Consider the following 5374-nt stretch of genomic DNA (forward strand, 5'->3'; position numbering starts at 1 on the left):
TTTCTCCCGTGACAGATCCGTGTGTCCGTTTTTTGCTGTCCATGTTGCATCCGTATTTCACTGACACTGAACAGCTGAAATTTTTTTTTCAAAGCATCTCTTCATAATGATCCGTGAAACACGGATGCAACACGGATGGCATCCGTGGTTTTCACGGACTCATTGACTATAATGGGCGTGAGGGATCCGAGACATGTGATCCGGGCAACATCTGTTGACGTGGGCAGATGTGACCGCTGCAGCCAATCAAAGGCCGCAACGGTGACCTGCTCCCCTTGCGTCACATGTGACGCAAGGGGAGCAAGACATGTGTGCCCCCGTCGACGGATGTTGCCCTTGGCGCATATGGGAGCGGGACTGCTGGTCGGGGAGCCCAAGAGACCATATCAAGAGGGGAAGATCAGGTGAGCATCACCCCCACCCTCGGTCGGGCAGGTCTGGCAGGTTTAGACATTCAGAATATATGATAATTCAGCATATTGTATATCAGTACATTTCCGTTTAACGTACACTTTTTGTTTTACTACATGAGCTGGGCATTATGTGGGCGCTGGTATTCAGTGTACCCACCTGCGTGTTATTGAGTGTGGGTAATTAAAGTGGTGCCCCGGGGCAGGATAGAATATTTATAGAAGCAGCCTGGTAACTGCACGGGCCGCACCTTTTCACGTGATCCCGCTCGCGCTTTCTAAATATTGACCTGTCTTTATTTTCTTGACTGATATGTTTACTATACTCTGATTCAAGGAGAATGGACCTGACGTGAGACCTTCTATTGCATAAGGCCCCTCCTCAATGTTGCAACTTCTGAGGTGACTTATAGCCTGGGACTGTTCCTTGGAGACTATGGTCACACATCAGCAGGAGTAATGTGTGACTAAGGGGCGAGGATCACTGGACTAAAATATATTTCTATTAAAAAGCTCAAGCCTCTAACTCCACCCAATGCCTATCTATACACCCAAGCCTGCCCAGTCCCATTAGTGCCCCCACATAGTAGTTATGCCCCCTTACTGTTCCCATACAGAAGTATGCCCCTTTAATGCCCCACACAGTAGTTATGCCTCCTTAGTGCCCCCACACAGTAGTTATGCCTCCTTAGTGCCCCCACACAGTAGTTATGCCTCCTTAGTGCCCCCACACAGTAGTTATGCCTCCTTAGTGCCCCCACACAGTGGAATTCCCCATTAATTCCCCCACACAGCAGAATGCCTCATTAGTGCCCCCACACAGTATGATGTCTCATTAGTGCCCCCACACAGTAGAATACCTCATTAGTGCCCCCACACAGCAGAATTCCCCCTCAGTGCCCCCATACAGTATAATGCCTCATTAGTGCCCCCGCACAGTGTGATGTCGCATTAGTGGCCCCACAAAATAGAATGCTTCCTTAGTGCACCCATACAGTTGAATGCCCCATTAGTGCCTTCACACAGTACTTATACCCCATTAGTGCCTCCACACAGTACTTATACCCCATTAGTGCCTTCACACAGTACTTATACCCCATTAGTGCCTCCACACAGTACTTATACCCCATTAGTGCCTCCACACAGTAGAATGCTCCATTAGTACCTCCACACAGTAGAGTACCCCCTTAGTGCCCCACACTGCAGAATTCCTCATTAGTGCCACCACACAGTAGTTATACCACCTTAATGCCCCCACACAGTAGTTATGCCCCTATTACAGTAGTGCTGCCCCCTTTATGCCACACTAGTGAAGCCCCTGTAGTGTTAGTAAAATGTAAAAAAAAAGGAACCCTCCCCTAGCCCCGTTCCCCCAGTGAATGGAGCACATCACGCTCTTATGTGGTGACGTCATTACGCCTGTTGAGGTAAACACAAGAGCGCACAGGCCAATTAACCCTACTGGGAATGATCCTCCACCTGCACACTCTCCTCCACATTCAGCAGGCGCAATGACGTCACTGCAGGAGAATGGGGCTACTTGCTCCACCATTGCACTCAACTATATCTGTGTCCTCAGAAAACAGATAGAAGATACCTTAGCCATCCTGAGGTTCTGGGACAGTTGCCGAAATAGTGACTTGGGCATCTTAACTCAGGCCACGGTATGTCTCATGGCACACAATAGGAGGGCTACTTTACACAGTCCTCAGTACATATACAGCAGGCTGCTGGGGGGTCTAGCAGGGTCAAAATATCTGGTCACTACTAAGTCCATGTTAGAGCCTACCCACATTGCCATCTCCAGGATGGAAGTGGTCTGGTGCCACTTGTGTTTTCCAGGACAGACTCCTCTCCTGGAGCGAGCACGGTGTAAAACTATTACCAGACCCTTCATCCATCATGCTTCACTGGTCTCCTCATATGGGGCACGATAGACCTTATTAGGTCCTAGGCCTAGCTGAAGAGCACTCTCCGCCCCAGCCCTTACAATGCACACCCATAACTTCCCTATCAGGCACAGGAGATCTCAGGCTTCATATGAGCTGGACATAATGTTTTACAATTAACTTCTTGTGAGATTGATAAGAATCAGATTTCCTGTTTGCCCGTCTTATCTACCAGGAGGTATAACACAATCATGAACGACATGGTGGCACTAGGCCGAATTCCCTTCCCTTAAACAACATATTTAAGCATTATCTTTGCAAATTAAACTACAGTATAATAATAATTAATAAATAAGAAACCACACACTTATGAAATGGATTAAAAATAGCCACTATGTTTATTAAGGGCTACACCAAAATGAAACATTATATTGATAATTAATTAAATTTATAAATGAATATAACTCATACAATTATAAATCCATAACAACCCATATTAATCAATTGACCTTAAAAACAAGTCCACCCAGTCAGGCCGGCTTCTGCCATGGGGTGAGATGAGCATCTCGCCTCAGGCCGCAGCTGACCTGCCTCTTCAGCCTTAGGCCTCCTGCACACGACCGTTTTTTTTCCCCCGTTTAGGGTCCATTCACACGTACGTTGTTTCTTTCCTGATCTGTTCCGTTTTTTGCGGAACAGATCTGGACCAGATCTGTACCTATTCATTTTCAATGGGTCCTGAAAAAAAATCAGACATTGAGCTGTCCGTATACGTATACGTATACGGTCGTATACGGAACCATTCATTTCAATGGTTCCGCCAAAAAAACGGAATGTACTCCGTATGCATTCCGTTTCCGGATTTCCGTTTTTCCGTTCCGTTTAAAGATAGAACATGTCCTATTATTGCCCGCAAATCACGTTCCGTGGCTCCATTCAAGTCAATAGGTCCGCCAAAAAACGGAACACATACGGAAATGCATCCGCATGTCTTCCGTTTCCGTCCCGTTTTTTGCGGAACCATCTATTGAAAATGTTATGCCCAGCCCAATTTTTTCTATGTAATTACTGTATACTGTATATGCCATACGGAAAAACGGAACGGAAAAACGGAACAGAAACGGAAACACAACGGAAACAAAAAACGGAACAACGGATCTGTGAAAAACGGACCGCAAAACACTGAAAAAGCCATACGTTCGTGTGAACTAGGCCTTACCGTATTTGGCCGGAGAGAATACCGCAGCATGCTGCGGTATTTTCTGCGGCCAAAATTCCTGAAATGTATTAATGCCGGATCCGGTACCAAGTGTTCTGGAAAAATGGATCCGGTTTCCCAGTTTGCGCATGCGCAGACCTTTAAAAATGTGAAAAAAATACATATCGGATCCGTTTTTCTGGATGACACCGGAGAGACGGATCCGGTATTTTAATGCATTTGTCAGACGGATCCGTATCCGGAAACAAATGCCTTCCGTTTGCACACAGATTTCCGGATCTGGCAGGCAGTTCCAGCAACGGAACTGCCTGCCGGATTCCTCTAACGCTAGTGTGAAAGTACCCTTATACTACAGGAGGCACTATGGGGGGGGGGGGGGGGGGGGGGAGGAATTTTAATAAAGGCTAGACCAAAACAGGGGCATTATAATACAGAGGGCACTATAGGGGGGTGAGACCGTTATACATACTAGCAATACAGGGGGGCATTATTACTACAGGGGGAACTATGGGGAGCCGGCATTATAATAAAGATCAGACCACTACAGGGTGAATTATAATGCAGGAGGCATTACAGGGGGAGCATTATAATACAGGCTGGAATACTACACTGGGCATTATACATATGGGCACTGCAGGGGTCATTATAACTGCATCTGGGTTTTATTATTTATTTATTTTACGCACTTATATCGCGCTGACATATTCGGCAGCGCTTTACAGACATTATCCTCACTCTGTCCCCAGTGGGGCTCACAATCTAAGGTCCCTATCAGTATGTCTTTGGAGTGTGGGAGGAACCGGAGGAAACCCACACAAACACGGGGAAAACATATAAACTCCATGCAGATGTTGTCCTTGGTCCAGGGGCGGACATATAGCCTGTGCAGCTGGTTCAGCTGCACAGGGGTCCAGAGAGGGAGGGGGGCCCTTCCCAGTGCCAGCTGAGGTGTTTTTTTTTTATTTATTTTTTCCCCTACCTTTCTCTGCCAAGGTAACCTGGTCACCTTGTGTGGAGGGGAGGGGGGGCTGATTAGGACTTACTGTGAATCTGTTGCCCATCCTGCCTATACTCCATAGCTGAAGGACCTGAGATGACATCATAGTCATGTGATCTTTTCCGCAGTGGAAGTGGAGGTAGGACCTGTGATGAGGTCACCGTCATGTGACCGGTGCAGAAAAAGGCAGCGCTCAGCAGTGGAGACCTGTGATGCCATGGAATGAATGTAAGTGCCAGAGAAATGCTGGGAGATGTGGTTCTCCCCATTATACCTCCTCCCTGCTTAGTGGGAGGGAAATATGTTATTTAACTGGGACTGTATGTTAGAGGGGCTGAAGGGAGGGGTGTTAGTTACATGGGACTGCATGTTATAGAACATTGGGGGGAGATGACTGATGTTGTTTACATGGGACTGGATATTATAGAGGACTGAAGGGTAAGGGGTGATGTTATTTACATGGGACTATGTGTTGGAGGGGAGTTAAGTTATTTACATGGGACTGTATGTTATAGAAGACTGTAGGGAAGAGAGGTTATTTACATGGGACTGTATCATATAGAAGACTGGAGGTAGAGGACTGGTGTTATTTACTTGGGACTGCATGGTATAGAAGACTGGAGGGAGAGGAGTGATGTTATTTACATGGGACTGTATTGTATAGAAGGTTGGAGTGAGAGGACAGGCATTATAATGTATGGAGGCACTACAGAGAAGATTAGAACTCCAGGGGTTACAGCAGGAGGCATTATAATTATAGGGAGCACTGCAGGGAACATTATAAATACTGTAGGCAGTGGTGGCGGGCATTACTACTGGGGGCTCCATAGGAGTGCCTTATAGATTGGCCTTATTTCTA

This window comes from Bufo bufo, chromosome 6, assembly GCF_905171765.1.
Source record: "Bufo bufo chromosome 6, aBufBuf1.1, whole genome shotgun sequence".
Classification (NCBI taxonomy): domain Eukaryota; kingdom Metazoa; phylum Chordata; class Amphibia; order Anura; family Bufonidae; genus Bufo; species Bufo bufo.